The following is an 18,216-nucleotide window of genomic DNA, read 5'->3' on the forward strand; positions in this document are numbered from 1 at the left end:
AGGTGGATGCCCTATCCATTGGGCCAAATCGGCTTCCCTGAATTTTTAAAAGATACTTAGATTACATAAAATGTTACATAAAAAATATAAGTGATTCCCATGCCCCATTCCCCACATCTCCCACTTTCCCCCGCATTAACAATTTCTTTCATTAGTGTGGTACATTGATTGCAATTGATGAACACATTTTGGAGCATTGCCACACAGCATAGATTATAGTTTATATTGCAGCTTACACTCTCTCCCACTCCATTCTGAAGGTTATGGCAGGATATAAAATGGTCTGTTTCTGTCTTTGCAGTGTCATTCAGGACAATTCCAAGTCCTGAAAAATGCCCCCTTATTACACCTCTTTTTTCCTCTCCTTGACTGCAGCACCTCCAGTGGCCACTGTCTCTACATCAATGATATAATTTCTTCCATTGCTAAAATCACAATAAGTCTATAGTAGAATACCAGTAAGACCACTCTAGTCCATATTTCATTCCCCAATCCTGAGGATTCTGATATGATGATGCCCACTCCACCTTTAGTTGAGAGGTGGCCTTAATCTCATATGCCTGATGGATGGGACTCTCTTGCTTGCAGTTGTAGACTCTCTCAGTTCATTGGCATGGTAGTCGTCTATCTACACTGCCTTGTTAGTTGTCCTGGGTGAGTTGAATGAATTGTAGAGTAGATGTGGCAACTCTGCTCAGACTCAGGGTCCAGCTGCCACATGGTCAGCCCAGAGATTCAAGTCTCTTGAACATATACCTACTAACTCCAGTGCCAACCATAGGTTCAATAAAAGGGACAGAAAAGGCTTGTGTAGAGAATTCTCCTCTGAGTCCAACTCTGTCACAGGAGCACAAACTCCAAAGTAGGGCCTACTGGCAAGGTACCAAACTCTGGAGCTATCTGCCATGACCATGGGATTTGGGTGTCTCTGGAGTCCTCAGAAGCCCATTATTTGAGGTAGTATGTATCTACTTTGGCTGTCTATGAGATCCTGTTGAGATGTGCATAAGCAGTACCTCTCTGATGACCTCCCAACTCACTTTGAAATCTCTTAGTCATATAAACCTACTTGTCTTTACCATTTCTCCCTTTTCTTAAAGGTCTTTTTCCAGTTGTACCATCAGTTGGTGCTTGGTAGTAATCCCTTGGTGCCAGGGATGCTCATCCCTGGGAGTCATGTCCTTTGATGGGTGGAAGGTAATGCATTTACATGCTGAGTTTGGTTTAGAGAGTGGCTATATTTGAGCAATATGGAGGCTTTCAGGAGGTAACTCTTAGGCACCCTACAACACTAGCCTATGTTGCAATTTCAAGAGCAAAAGGCTCATTAGCATAGTTGTCAATATCAAGGGCCCATCAATGGACCATCCTTCACTAGCCATTGTCCCTGTACTCAGGGGATTGTTGCTGTTCCCTTAGAGAATGTGGCAGAGCTACCCAGGATGGAAATTCCGTACTCTTTCAGTTGTGTGAATCTCTACCCACTGTGGCAATGCCCCATGAACATTTGAACATATTTATATACCTTATATTTATGCCCAGGTGAACTTCTTCCCATGTATGCCCTATCACTGACACCCCACACCAATGATCCTCCCTTGCCATAGTTGTAACCCTTCTATAATCCAAAACTTCTTGAAAAATGAAGCCAAGAATATTGCCAAATTCAATTAATACGAAAATGAGATAGTAATGATAGGTTTAAACATATGAAATAAAATACTAATAATTTAGAAAAACTAATGCTGAGACCAGCTCAGCAATAGTTTGCATGAAGGGAAGGTGATGCGGAACTGAAGAAATAAAAGGACAGAAAGAAAGACATGAGAGAAATTAAAGATGGGACAAGGGGGCTCAACAGCTTCTGGAACTGAAAGTCTCAACCCTAGTTTCCATTAGAAATTACAAAGCAGTAGTTATCTATGTTTATTTTCAAGGCTGCTTGTTATTAAAGCTGTAGCACCTGCAATGCTAGAGAGCAGGCCATAACAAAGTTCAAACATTTCCACATGCAAACAATTTTTGTGCTGACCAGACAGCATTCCGTCTAGTCAAGGCCGGTGTTCCTAAGCCCACACTTATCTGCATTATGGAAATGTTTCAACTTCAAGCCAGGTTCCCACATTCAAATTCAAGCTATTTTCCCACATCTCCCCCTTCTTTGTTTTTGCAAAGCAATGAAGGCAGATTTGGCAATTTCTTGCTGCTTCATATCCTGGAGGGTTTATACCGTGCATCTGAGGACTAAATACACACAAAACAGACAGGAACAGATAATTGATATACCTCCTAGAAGACCTCCTCCCCAACTCTTAATCCATTTCATAGAGTTCAAGGATCTTAATTCATCTGCAATTCCTGTCATAGTTTGTGAGGCAGGGAGCAATTGCAAATGAGCATGTTGAATGCTTGTTACTTGGGCTTGTAATTGAGAAATATCTAAGCTTAATTTTTTTTTATGACCATGCAAATAACGTTTCCCTGATTCCTAAGGAATATCACTGCTGTTATATACATAGGGGATCACACGAAAACTAGATATATTCCAATCACATTGTAGGCATAAGGACATATTTACAGTTTGAAATTCTTTTCCCAAGCTCAAAACAGCATTTTATACCTAATCTGTAACTGCAGTAGCTTATACAAAAACAAACAATAAGACTTCCAATTATCAGACATTTAATTAATAAACTTTCATTTCTCATGGGCTCAAAATTCCCAACCAGCAAGGCTATATAGGCCAGTTAGCAATCAAAAATGACCTCATTTTCCCCAGTTTATATAGTTTGAGGCATAGGCAGTGATAAATTATTATTACTCCCCCCTTTTGGTCTGTAGGGCACTTGGAAGTTTATCTCATAATTTCGATGTCTTCATTTCTCTTACGGTTTGCATCTTCACTGGACCTGGGGCCACAACTCAGTGTTGAATTTAAACTTAGCTCATTGTTGTGAGGATTCATTTTCTAATCAGAAAATAGTAGCTGTCTTGTTATAAGAGTCCCAATGCAGTGTCTGCAGCAGTGAAAGCAGACCTCATTCTTCCCAAGAGCAGGAGGGTACCAATGTCACAGTCATTGAAGTGGGCATGATGGACACTCATGGGTGAAGTCCATGAGCTGTTGGCAAGTAACAGGCAGTTGAAACTGCTGGACTAGGCACCACAGGGTCTGGTACTCAAGATGTTCACCTTTCCGGTGGAGCCACTCTGCTCCTTCTTAGGTCTCAATGGTAGGTCTCTGGATCTTTACGAAGGCATCTGCCTCAGCTGTCCTAAGAGAGATGTTAGAGGAGTGGGCAGGGACATGACAGACAGTTACCTGTCACTGCTGGCAGGCGTCCCAGATGTTCTTCCACAGATCTCTTCCCCAGAGGGTGAGTCACAACAGTCTATTGTTTCTGTCTTGTTTTTAGTTCTTGTAATCCACCCCCAAATAGGGATGGCAGTCTTCAGAGTGACCAGACACTATTGGGTTAAACCTTTCACTTTCAGCAGGGCTTCCTATGCTGCACACAATGGCTTTTTTATATTGTACTTTTGGCACCTTCCCAGAATTATGACTAAAACCCAAGGGGTACTTGTTTAGAATGCTACCTTTGCCACAAACCCCACCCAAAGTCAATATTGGGGCTAGCCACAACCAATTCACAGGCTAAGTCACTGTCCACCTTCTCCCTCTTTTTTTTATTTATTAAAGCAGCCTTCTGGAGGTCCTCCTACCCCATGAAGGACCTTTCCCAGTTAACACATACAATGGTTTTAATATTTGAACTAAGCGAGCAATGAAAGATTTTTAGTTTTCCAACAATACTACAAACTACATTAACATGATAAAACATTGTACTTTATCAATTACAGCAGAGGGTATAGTTTTGTTTTACCCAACCAAATAACATTTAAGAATTTGATAGAGCAGCTGGGACCTTGCAGCCTGTCCCAATTGTTTGCCTATTTTAGGCTCTTAAGATGGTATTGTCTCTGATATTTCTTTTAATTCTGAAAAAGGGATTACTGGTTAACATAATGTCATCAGTAGGGTTTCAGGCACAGATTTCTTCTACACAGCCAGACTCTTTGCCACCCGGCAAGGGCAGATGGTTGGGTTATCCACACAGCCTTGGGGTGGCACTGCAAAAGTCCATTGCTGACTTTTCTACAGGCAGGGGAATGCAGGCTGGCTTGACGCCTAAGGAAATACTAAAGAAAGTCTTAGTAAGTTTTAAAACAAAATGATAGTGACACAGTTGGATATTAAATTTTTTGCAACAAACTAGCAATATTTGGAACTGCTGCATACTATAGTGGTGTTACTTTAATTTATGGTAAGAAGTAGTTTCTGTGACATGTACTGTTTTTAATAATAATTAAAACCATGATTAACCACATTGTACTTTTATCTAATATTATGCTGAAACATTGGTAAATTTCCAGGAATTTTATATACTCTTTAAGTATTCATATGAACTGTTTATTCACACAACTTTAATTTACAGAGGGTTAAAGAATCCTTTTAATTTTATAACACTTTTAAATACTTTTCATTCAACTTATATTAAAGGAACTTAACTATTTTATTACTTTAATTTTTTTTTAGGTAAAAGAACAAATTTTTTGCAATATTTTGAAATAAAAAGATACTTCTCAGGATCTGATTTTGAGAAAGCAGGTTTGAACATTATGTTCCTTTAAAAGTGATGAGACTGGCTTCTTCTTAAAAAAACAAGGAAACAATAAGGTTAAAGTACAAGAAGCTATTTTGATAAAACAGACTTTCTTTGTATACTGATTGTTCAGGAGAAAAACTCTTTGTAAACTTTTACTAAAACAGACTAATAATTGAGAAACTTTAAGAAAAAAATTTAAACTTTGCATCAATATACTATTTGATACTAAAGCTTTTAAATGTTTATAGATAGACCCATCAAATCTTACTTAACATTAGCCATAAAAATTCCATTTCCATGAACCTTCTGCACTTTCAGTATTCATTCAGGCTTTGTCCCACATTTTACTCTTTCTTAATAGTCAATCATTTTATCTTAGGACAAAATTATTTTCTGTTTCTTTAATCATAAAAACACATTCTATACATCCTCCATACATAAGCTATCAAAATGATTTTGGAAACTGTCTCCAAGCAAACTTCTTACAACATACAATTATCATTAACACTAAACAAACTTTTTAAAATAATGATTTAGTTTGGTTATATGCAAAAATAACTTTATTTTAAATACCTAGTAGCATGCAATACTAGAAACAGTCTTTAGAAACAACAAGTTTTCCTGTTATCAAATTACTTTTTGTTATTACCAATTCAGTTTCTATTTAATAATAACTTTTTGGAATTAGCCATTTAAACACTTTAATTCAAACAATGCTTCCATAAACTCCTTGTAATTATTTATAGCCATGTAGATTATAATTATATTATTTTGAGACAAATTTCACCTTCACAGAATACATTCCCTTACTTAATATTACCATAATGCCTTCTAGAACTTGCCATATGCATTCAAGTCCTGTCCTGCATATGTTCATTCTGATTTTATGAAAACCAGCCATCTTATTTTAGGACAAAACACACTTTTTTGATCAACTTATTAAATTTCAGTCAGCACTCCCACAAGCCTTTTTCCTTTTTAAATATTCATTTAAATTTTACATCCTTCATTTTATCCTATGAAGAAATATAAACTATTCATTTCAATTTAGGAAAGAACTATTCTTTATGAAGAAAGTTACAGTAATTTTGTTAATCAAGACTTACAATTTTTACACTGTAGAGTTCTTATTAACATTTAAGCTTATGTATTAATATAAGCACTTATTTAATTTTTGGCCATTTGAATAGAGTTCTTTTAGAAATTTTTATTTGTTAATTTATACCACCATCTGGAGGTATCAAAATATACGCTGACACTGAACAAATAGACAAACACAAAACAATTACAGTACACCAACAGAAACGTAAAGTTTACAATTTGACTCATAATTCTTACTTTTCTGGTATAGCTGTTTTTAAGTTCTCCATAATTTCACATGTTAGATTTTACTGCTTTTAAGATTTGTTTTGGAATCCATGTTGCCTGTAACATGCAAGCTTGTTCATGGAAACACTTTTGTTAGTAATCAGCAACCAGTTAGAATAACTTGAGCAGCATAAATGCAGTTAAGTTCTTATTTAGCAGTTTAGACAGACAGTTAACACACATTTTTTGGATTACTACTCTTGAAGACTACACTGAGACTTGAAGTTCAGGAGTAAGCTATTGATTCAAAACCAAAAATTCCTCTTAACACCTTGATAAAAATTTTATACTAATTTTATTAATTTGACTAAATAGGTCCAATCAGAATCAGTATGGAAACAAAACAGAACACCAATGTTGCCATATTTTCCTCCTTTTCCAGCAGCTTAATTCTATTAGCCCCCACTAGCCCACAACCACATTATCATGGAGGCAGCAGGGGGTTTGTACAGTTGCTGCCAGAATATTTTCTTTATCTTAGTCCACGCTTGAACAGAGAATTTTCCTACAAGCATAATTTCACTAACAAGGGCCTTATTCAGCACTTTTGCCTGTACGGGACATTATATTTGTGAGTTAACCTTTCCTTGCACAAGCAGCTCAACATGATTTCCCTCCATTCTAGCCTGCAAGATGCCCTGTAGTAAAGCTGACAACTTTGGTTGAGCATCTCCAGGTATGGGAAGAGAAGGAAGTATCAGCAGAGGGGAAAGTGACTTTCCAAAGTCAATTAATGAAGAAGCTGAAGGCAAAACTTTAGATTTAGTATCAAAACAGATTTAATAGTCCAAGTGGGTCGAATAGTAAGAGGGAGCAAAATATGTAAATTTTTTAACTCTTTTTTTCTACTCTTTCCTAATCTCCTAATTCTAAACTTCCCATTGCTGGAAGCTATGGGCAATATTTTTCTATAATCTGTAAGTGTTCTAAAATACAAGACTCACTGGCCTCAGCTCCTCTTGCCTTCAGGAGTTATTTTAGGAGACAGACATATTGGTGAACTGTCTCCATTTCCCATCGTAACCCTGCTGAAATACTGAGAGTGTCCTTACTCACTGAGGACTTGGAAGGCCTTCTAAACCACTCGGGGCTCTGCGCCGTGACAACACCTTTAGTATTGCTCAAAGTGATTCTTCTTCCCCTCGAGTCCCTCTTCGGGCACCACTTGTTGAGACCAACTCAGCAATAGCTTTGCAAAAAGGGAAGGTGATGCAGAACTGAAGAAATAAAAGGACAAAAAGGAAGACACAAGGGAGAAATTAAAGATGGGACCAGGGGGCTCAACAGCTTCTGGAACTGAGAGCCTCGACCCTAGTTTCTACATTGTATTTATTAGAAATGACAAAGCAGTAGTTATCTATGTTTATTTTCAAGGCTGCTTGTTATTAAAGCTGTAGCACATGCAATGCTAGGGATCAGGCCATAACAAAGTTCAAATGTCTCCACATGCAAACAATTTTTGTGCTCACCAGACAGTGTTCCATCTAGTCAAGGTCAGTGTTCCTAAGCCCACACTTCTTATCTGCATTATGGAAACGTTTCAACTTCAAGCCAGGTTCCCATATTCAAATTCAACCCATTTTCCCACAAACTAAAACTAAAATAAAGTTTAAAAAATTGGGGTATTAAAAAAATGAAAAATATTTTTAAAATTTTTGATGTTTTGCCTTTCTTCACTGTAATAACTGTTGTCCTGTATGTACAGTGACATTTTCTTCCATTTCTTCCCCAGTGTCTTACTTTTTTTCATTATGTCTTCAAAGAAGTTTTAGATCACAGTAAAGTCACATAAAAAATTTGGGACTCCCATATACCCAACATCCTCTCCTTTTCCCCCTTCCTTATTAATAACCTTTTTACATGTGGATAGTACATTTGTTACAACTGATGTACAAATATTGAAACATAGCTACTGACCGTGGTCAGTAGTTTACGTTATGGTTTAAGTTATAGACCATACACTTTTAAACATTTTTCATGGAATTTAACACTGCCTGTTTCCATCACTGCAAGATCATGCAAACACTCCCATTGTCTCCTAACTTCCCCTTTTCCATCTGTTCTATTCCTCCCTCCCCCTCCCCTCAGGACCCACAGTGACCACCAAGCCTCACTCCTTGAAATACAAGATGCGTAGATACTTGCAACAACACTGAGGTGAGGGCTTGACAAACTAGTCTTTCTTCCCCTATTAGGAACCACCCATGCTCTCGAGAGACACCCTCCTTTCTGTTTGAGAACAAATTGGACCTCCCTGGAATGGGAATCCAACTCCTCCCCACTCATTATATGTGTCTCCCTTAGTAATTTAACACACTATGACAAAATGATCGCTTGTACATTCTCTGGAAGACTGCCCCAGGTGCCCTGTCCCAAATGTCCCCCCCATCCAACACCCTAAACCAGTAACCCTTCTTTGTCATACTGCCAAAAGAATTGTCTCAGCATTGTGGTTTCAACCATGTACCCACCAATCCCCACTGTTCACCTGCTCCCTCTCCCAACCTTCCCTCCAGTTTCATGGACCATCCAACCCATCCTCCCCACCCCAGCCCCCTGTCAAGCTTGCACTACCCATCCTGATAGTATTCCTACAGCCCTGTCATATCCCTTCACTTCACGTCCACCTTATAGATTTCGCCCATGTGGACATTGACTCACAAACTTCTTCTCTTTTTCTATTTCCTGTAAACCTATCTTCCAGACTCTAGTTCTCTGAGTCAGCTTGATTTGCTTAATTCATATCAGAGAGGTCATGATATACTTGTCCTTCAATGCCTGACTTGCTTTGCTCAACATAAGATCCTCAAGATTCATCCATGTTATCTCATGTGTTAGTACTGTATTTCTTCTTGTGGGTGAGTAATGTTCCATTGTATGTACAAATCATATTTTGTTTATTCATTTATCTGTTGGTGGGCATATGGGTTGATTCCAACTTTTGGCAATAGTGAATAATGCTTCAATGAACATTGGTGTGCATGTATCTGCTCGCATCCTTGCTTTCAATTCTACTGGGTATAAACCCAGCAGTGTAATTGCTGGGTCATATCACAGTTCTACAGCTTGTTTTTTGAGGAACCACCAAACTGTCCTCCACATGACTGGACCATTCTACATTCCCACAAGCAATGCATGAGGGTTCCCATTCCTCCAAATCCTCTCCAACATTTGTAGTCCTCTGTTTTTTTAATGGCCACCCGTCAAATGGGTGTAAGATGATATCTCATTGCAGTTTTGATTTGCATTTCCTAATAGCTAGTGATGTTGAGCATCTTTTCATGTGCTATTTGTCCACTTGTATGTCTTCTTTGGAGAAGTGTCTGTTCAAATCACTTGCTCCTTTTTTAAGTGGGCTGTTTGTTTTCTTATTTTTGAGATATAGGATTTCTTTATATATGCTGGATATTAGGCTCCTATCAGATATAGGGTTACTAAATATTTTCTCCCATTGGGTAGACTGTCTTTTCACTTTCTTGATAAACTCATTCAAATGCCAAAGGTTTTAATATTGAGGAGGTCCCATTTATCTATTTTTTCTTTTGCTGCTCATGCTTTGGATGTGAAGGTCATGAAGCCATTTCCTATTACAAGGTCCTATAGATGCTTCCCTACATTATCTTCCAAGGTCTTTATGGTCTTGGCTCTTATATTTAGATCTCTGGTCCATCTTGAAGTTGATTTTTGTATAAGGTGTGAGATCGTGTTCCTCTCTCATTCTTTTGGACATGGATATCCAGTTCTCCAAGCACCATATGTTAAGAGGCCATTCTCTCCCAATCGAGTGGGCTTGGTGGCCTTGTTCAATATCAGTTGACTGTATAGGCAAAGGTCAATATCAGAACTCTCAATTCAGTTCCTTTGGTCAGTATGTCTATCCTTGTGCCAATAACATGTAGATTTGACCACTGTAGCTTTGTAGTATGTTTTAAAGTCAGATAGTGTGATTCCTCCAATATCATTTTTCTTTTTCAGTATGTCTTTGGTTATTCAGGGCCTCTTGCCCTTCCAAGTAAATTTCATACCTAGTGTTTCCTGTTCAATGAAAAATACTGTTTTGATTTTTACTGTGATTGCATTAAATCTATAGAATAGTTTGTGTAGTATAGACATCTTAATGATATTTAGTTTTCCTATCCATGAATAGGGAATATTCTTCTACTTATTTAGTCTTCTTTGATTTCCTTTCACAGTATTGTGTAGTTTTCTGTGTGTAAGTTATTTACATCTTTAGTTAAATTTATTCCTAGGTGTTTGATTTTTTTAGTTACTATTATAAATGGTATTTTTTCCTTAATTTCCTCCTCAGGCTGCCTATTATTGGTGTACAGAAATGCTACTGATTTTTGCACATTAATCTTATAACCTGCAACTTTACTGAACTCATTTATAAGTTATAGAAGCTTTGTTGTAGATTTCTTAGGGCTTTCCTTGTATAGGATCATGTTGTCTTCAAATAGTGAAAATTTGACTTCTCCCTTTCTAGTTTGGATGACTTGTATATCTTTTTCTTGCCTCAGTGCTCAAATAAGTACTTCTAACACAATGTAAAATAGGGGCGGTGATAGTGGGCATCCTTGTCTTGTTCCCAATCTAGCATATGTTTGATTGTCATGAGGACTGGGTTTGTTTAGATAGAGGAGAGAGCAAGAAATAAGAGCTGCCAAAATTGGCTTAGCTTTGAAAGATTGGCATATCAAATTGAACTTTATCTATTTTGCATTTTTCCAATATGCAAGAGACCAGAGATAGAATGTGTGAAAGTGTTGGGTATGCGAATAGGTGCACATGGTATGTATAATATATACATAATTTTAACCCAGTGAAGATTTGCAATGCAAAATTCATTGTTTTCTTCTCTGTGTCTGAAAATATGATTCGTTTATAAATTTTAAGGCAAGCCACAAGACTTTCTTGCATTTCTTTTGTCTTTTTAATGTGTTTATTATATACATATATTTTTTCTCTTTTGTAAAGATGCATGTAAAGCAAGTTATTACAACAGTGCCTTGTGGGAACACAGGTTCAGGACACAAAAGAAACTTTCAGCAACTGATTCTTTTATTGTATAGAATAAGGAGTCCAGAAAAGTCATATCTCCCTTTCACTTATGTAGTACAAAGAGTCCCGAAGAACAGGGGAAGAAGCTCCGTCACTGCTAGTTTCCTGGGGTGGTTGAAAGATGCTCCAGGTTGGGGTCAATAGATGGCAGGTTTGCATCCCTCACTTTGCTCAGGTGCAAAAATAAAGTAAATAAAAGTGCTTTTCTATACACTTTGAGTTTGTTTATTTCTATCTCAGGGGAAAAGTGTCCGGCCACTCAGATTTCTTGTTCTGATAAGCATTTGGGACTGTTCATTCCTGGTTTCCGGGTATAAGTTCTCCCCCATGTTGTGGAACGGCATAAAATAAAACGCACAGTGTGTTTTTCTGACTTCCCCACAGAAGGAGGTGAGGGTAGGTGAGGTCTGGGTAAAGGCTGGGTGATGGCTGCTTAACAGGTGTCTGTGATTTCTGTATCAGTGCATTGTGTTCAGATTTTCTCCCAGATTGGTATAAAAGGGAGCCATTATATGATTGTATCCCTAATCTTCAGTGCAGCTGGGAGGATTTCAGAGAGCTATAGAACAGAACTAATGAAGCAATTTTAATAATGTGGCCAAAATTAGTGGAGAGAAAATTTCAAATCCCACCGACTTGCATAGTTGTGCCTTGAGTTGTGACAAGATGTACCAATCGAAGGTGGCTTGAATCCTGAAAGCCAAGAAAGAATGGAATCAAATAACAAGAATAATCCTTGGCACTTAAGTGCAGTGATAAGTAGTTCTATTAGAGTACATTGATCTACCCTTGTGTAGCATTTTTCAAAAAGTAACCAGTTATAAATCATTTCTACAGAGCTCCTTCTCAACTTCAAATTACAAGACTGGGTAGAGATTTATTGACTTGGGTAGTGAGTGCCACTTCAGAGCATAGGCTTTAAGACTTTATATTAATATGCTAAAAATTTTTCACTTCTGTATTCTCTACACATTGTTTAATTTTCTTTCCCAACTCTAGTCCACTTAGGAGATCAGAAGAATGATACATTTAAGGAAATAAATTGTATCTCAAACTTCTGTATTGTCTTTCACTTCAAGGACATATATCTAATGTCCTGGAGAGAACCGATTAGAGGCAGTCAGCTGGTTTCTTCCTTATTCCTCCACAGATCAGCAAAATTCAGGGAATATGGTGGACTTGTTATTGTTTCTACAGAAGACAGAATAGAAGTGGTAACCATATGATATGGATCTCACCAAACCTGGAATAACACATATGTGAAAAGTGGGGGTTTAAAGACTTAATAAGACCTGAATTAGTTCACCTTGGGAGTCAACTTAATTTTCCAAATGTTATAAACCTCATTAATAAGATTCTAATAATTCTAAAAGCCCAAATATTCAGACAGTCAAAACACAAAATTAGCTAAAAAATTATCTAAAGCTCCAATGAAGCATAAATTATGGTCTTCTGAAAAAGGAACTAGAACTGGAGTTCAAGACTTTGGCATGGCCACTGACTATGCCATGTATTGATTCTATACTGTCATTTTTCTCACCTTCATTTTCCTAATCTTCAAACGAGGATTATATTTTACCAAACAATCTCATGGAGTCATTACATCAAATTGGGTAGTAAAGGTAAAAATGATTTATAAATTAAAAATTGATCTAATTGTTCTATAAATATGAGTTCCTTTTAACAACAATAACAATGCTGTCAGTTATGATTATTATCATAATTAGTAAGCTATCACCTTTTCACTAGCAGGACATAACACTTCTTAATGAAGCTAATGGAGATTTGTAGAATTATAAGGTGAGACTTTTACATAAAGTTCATTCAGAAGGTTTTATACATCTTTGCTCTTATGCAACTCAAGATGAATTATGTGTGTAAGCAAGCACTTGGAAATTATGCATCATTCATATTTCCACATTCTTCAGACATTCATTTTTCAGTATCTATTTTCAATCCTTATTAATTTTTTTCCAATTTAATAACTTTATTTCCTGACTGACTCATTGGTTCAAAGTTTTCTTGATTTTTATTAGCTATGTCTCTCTATATTTTCTGCGAATTATGGTTCATATGAACAAATTTGTTATTAGTATTGTTCAGCATCATTTGGAGCCATAGAAATTGTCATTAATGGCTCTTTTTTTCCCCTTTGCTTGTATCACCCTTTTTCTCATTCTCTTATGATTCTGGAATCCTTTTCTTTTGTAAGGAAACCACTGGGTACTTGTTTTCAATATTCTTCTTTTATGGGAGAATAAATATAGCTTGTTCAATACTCAATATTCATGATTCTCAGCTTATAGCTCCAAGATGAGAAAGAAAAGTCATTCTTTTCTTGACAGTGAATAAAGAAAAAAATGTAATGATGCATCAGATGCCATATGAAAAACCATATTTCTAAGCTAGTGCTTCTCAACTGGGGACTATTTTGTCCCCCATAGAATATTCGACACTTTCTGGAGACATTGTTTTTTTGGCACAACTGAGAGTGTTTTACTGAAATCTTGTTGGTAGAGACCAGGGATGCCATTAAACATCCTGCGAGTCACAGGACAACTCCCCACCACAAGGCATTATCTGGCACAAAACATCAGGCTCAGATACCCTGATCTAGATGAAGTTAGTTGTACTTTAGGTATTTTGTGGTTGGTTCTTGAAATATGTGACCCAATATATGATGGATACATTCATTATTGCATTAAAGAGAATTTCTGATTAAGTGATCATTTAATCTTATCTTTAAGAAATAATTTATTTAAATCAGCTACAATGTAAAAAAATATTCATTCAAAATTGTGAATATTATCCAAGCAATAAATCAATATATATGGCATTCCAGAAGGACCTTTAAATGACAGATTAAAAACAAAAGGTATTGTATTCATTTGCACAGTCTTTTCATTTACCAAATAGTGAATGAATATCAAAAGGTCTGATGATTCTTTAAAAATGAATGGTTAAATTGCACTATACCATTTATATAGAATCCTCACTCTGAAATGAATAGTTTGGGAAGTGAACTTGGCCCAGTGGTTAGGGCATCCGTCTACCACATGGGAGGTCCGTGGTTCAAACCCCGGGCCTCCTTGACCCATGTGGAGCTGGCCCATGCGCAGTGCTGATGCGCCGCAAGGAGTGCCCTGCCACGCAGGGATGTCCCCTGTGTAGGGGAACCCCACGCGCAAGGAGTGTGCCCTGTAAGGAGAGCTGCCTAGCGTGAAAGAAAGTGCAGCCTGCCCAGGAATGGTGCTGCACACACGGAGAGCTGACACAACAAATTGACGCAACAAAAAGAAACACAGATTCCCGTGCCGCTGACAACAGAAGCGGACAAAGAAGAAGACACAGTAAATAGACACAGAGAACAGACAACCAGGGTGGGGCATGGAAGGGGAGAGGAATTAAAAAAAAAAAAAAAAGAAAGAAATGAATAGCTTAGTCCTCATGTATTGTGATTCCTTTTAGGTGAAGGATTGTTATTGTACGCACACCTTACAATAAAACACATCTATTTACTGCCCTACCTAAATCCTTCTCCAGATATCTGTCTTTCTATGCCCTTATTTATTCACTGCTTTCTTTTATTTAGCTAAGATATTGTTTTATTGTAAAATACTCAAAGAATTATCAATAATCAACATCTATTTAATATTAACTAGAAAAATTCAACATGGAATTAGCTATTAAAATCTATTAAAAGTCACTTTAATTGACATTATATTATAATCACAGAGTAATTCTATGAAATAAGAAAAGACTGGTATTATTATTCTGAGTCTTTAGGTGCAAAACTGAAGCTCAGATTAAGCAATTTATATGAGATGACTCAACGTTTGATAACTGTGGTTTTTCTAATATTATATTTTTTTCCAAATTTAACTTCATTCTTAGACTTGTCCTAAGCATTACTTCTGCTTGTCCTGACCATCTTATCACTCCACTTTCCCTACCTATTATATTAAAGTTTCAACTTTCTTCAGTCTTCAAAAATATCCTCCTCTATTTCAACAGAAGAACTTGCTGTCAACCGTATAGGAAAAAAAAAATTGAGGCTATTAAGCATATCCTCAAATTCATGTCTCTTTATTGTCAATAGAAGCAGTCATCCTTCCAACAAACCAATTCTTCTATGTCACAAATTTTATTCTCTTGTGCCAGTTTTTTAACACTGTGCCAATTATTCTCCCTCTCTTCTCATCTTAGTCTCTATCACCGCTTCCTAAGCAGGAGACTTTGAGAGGCAGACTCATGCATACATGATATTTATTAAGGGCATTTTGAAAATGAACATCTATGAAAGAAAGAGCAAGCAAGATGAAAGAGTGAGAAGAGTTACAATGAATTGTAGTGGCAGCAAAGTTTAGCATATCCTTTGAGGGAATGGTCCTTCAAAGTCACAATTGAGACTAGAAGCTGAATTATCCTTTAGGCTTTGACATATTTTATATTGAGATAAAATGAGAAACTCAGATCTTTAAAAAGTGTCCAAATGTTACATCCAAAAAGTATGAAATTAATATTAACTTTCAATAAAGAATATCAGCAGAAAAAAGAATTATGAGTAAGCAGAGAACTTCCAGTTTTTATTTTCAAGAAATTTAACAAGAAAAATATTCAACCAAATTTTAAAAACTCAGAATGGGTTAATTTACAATAAAATAGTGTACCTAAAATATCAGCCCTTAGGACCAAGGAGACCAACTGTTTCTATTTAAACAGCCAAATTGTACAATTGTTATTTCTACCTACATTTGATGGCACAGAAATATAAAAGTCATACAATTAACCACTGAGCACTTTTTTTCCCCTCTAGAATAGAATTCATACAAGAATTATTAGCAAACTTAGCAGAGATGAAAAATAATGTAAAAGAATCTTAGTCCTTTGTTTATGGTAACCACCCAAGTAAAATATTTTCCCTGATTAATTATTCTTGCTTCTTGTAATTTATTAGCAAAGGTGAATTGCAAGAAGCTTTGTATCTACTCATCAACCAGTCATGGAATGCTGACTGCCCCCTGGGAGAAAGTGTAATTTTGGGCAAGAAACCTTCCTTTGACCAAGAGCAAATCCTGAAGAAAGACTCAGTACTGAGCCTTCAGCAGCAAGCACTTCTGGCACCTGGAGATGCATAGGAAGGCCCACTGTATTCTCTGTTTACTGTCTGTATCCTTATCCCAATTCAAGTCACTCACATATTGAAAAGACCAAAAAATTGGGAAGGAACCTCCATTTCCTCTGAGTATTATTCTAGTTTCAATATAATTTCTATCCTTTCTCAAATAACCAATTTTGGATGACCATTTCTGTTTCTCTTTTTTAGCCATTCCCATCCTTTAAAGATGACAGTAATCTTATTTGACATGCTCTCCAGAAATTTCACATATTTCATTGCAATTGCTATTGCTATAGTATAATTAATCTCAAATCTATACATTTAGTGTGGACTCCTGTATAGTCTAGATTAATATAGCTCTAAATATCCTCTCTGTGGACATTGAACAATCCTGTAAACTCAATATATCCAAACATGCAATGGCAACAACTGCCCATTCCCCTAAGCAAAATCCCAAAATTTCCTTCAATGCCATCCTTAATAACTCAGTTTATTGCATAAAAATAAAACATGAGAAAATGTTGAAATGGAATATATAATTTCCACATTCAAGAAATAACCAGGACTTAAGGGCAGGATTGAGGAGATGTTTTGTTCTCATTTGCACTAAATTGTGTTAGAGGATAAGGTTAACTTAATAAACCCATCCTCCCCCCTTCCTCAATTCAGATGTTTAATAATTCAATTATTAATACAATTGCTGGTCATTCCACATGTCCTATCCAAAGCTGTGAAAGGTTCTACTACCTATTCCCACTCAGAGATGAAGGCAGATAGAGGTGCCGTGCCGTCATCTTCTAGATGAACCTGCAGACTTATTGGTCATAACATAAGGGGAAAGAAGACATTAGAGAATCATACATTTTTACTGCCTCAGCACAGAAGTGACAAATACCATTTAATGGCCAGAAATAGTGACATGGACATCCCCAACGGCAAGTAGTCTGAAATGGGGGTGGAAGTACCAGATGTCAGTGTATAACAGTAATGTGCAGTAATATTTAGCATATTTACAAGCACACATAAGAGATGTCTACCTCCTATTTCTTCTGGAACTTTTAGAAAGCAAGATATGGAAATGAAAATGGTAAGATAAATAAAAATGAAGGTAAGTAGTATGGGTCAAAAATAATTGGAATAATTGTTCTTCTTGGCATCTTCCTACATCTAAATCCTGCTCATATCCATGAATCCACAAGAGGAAACATTCTGATTAGTTGCTTCTTTCTGGGGCATCGAAAATGGGACAGACATCACAATGCCTTTGGCTTTTTATTGGTTTTCATAGCCAAGCAATTTGGTAACAATTGAGTCTTGAAAATAATTGATTTTTAAATATTTGTTTTTGTTGTAACTTGCAAGTGTTTGAGTGTAGTATGAAAAAAAATTAGCAACCATAATCAGTCATGAAAATACTGTTCACGAATCTGATGTGTCAAAAGGAAAGCCAATGAATATAAATTATGCTGATTCCTTTCCTTCATGTGACCTTTATTTCAAGCAGAAACTAGAATTTATGTGAGCACATGCCCAGAACAACTTATAAGCAGGACTTAAATTTATTTTCATGGTTTCAACCTAAGCAGCCTAACTCCTAGAAGATTTACCTATCTGCAGTTGTAATTCCTTAAAGGTGAGGAATTTCTAGGTGAACTGGCAGAAGTACAATAAGCCTTAAAATCCAGTATGATATTTTCCTTTTTTTCATGTTTCAGTCTAAAATTATTGTTGCCCTTAGCCAAAAAAATGGCTTATGGTAGCAACTTTATGAATATTCTAATGTTTCCATACAATCTGCAGTAGTGATTTCTCAATACCTGGAAATGTATTTTCCATCCTGTTTTTTCTTTTCTATTTGTTGGGCTTATAGTTCATATGAGGCTATAATAATTTTATGTATTTATTATTATGGTGTTAACTTTTATGATTTACAGTATGAAAATAGAGTGAAGTTTTTGAGCTATGAATCTGCTGCATAACATTATAATAATATAATATAAG

This window comes from Dasypus novemcinctus, chromosome 11 (assembly GCF_030445035.2).
Source record: "Dasypus novemcinctus isolate mDasNov1 chromosome 11, mDasNov1.1.hap2, whole genome shotgun sequence".
NCBI lineage: Eukaryota > Metazoa > Chordata > Mammalia > Cingulata > Dasypodidae > Dasypus > Dasypus novemcinctus.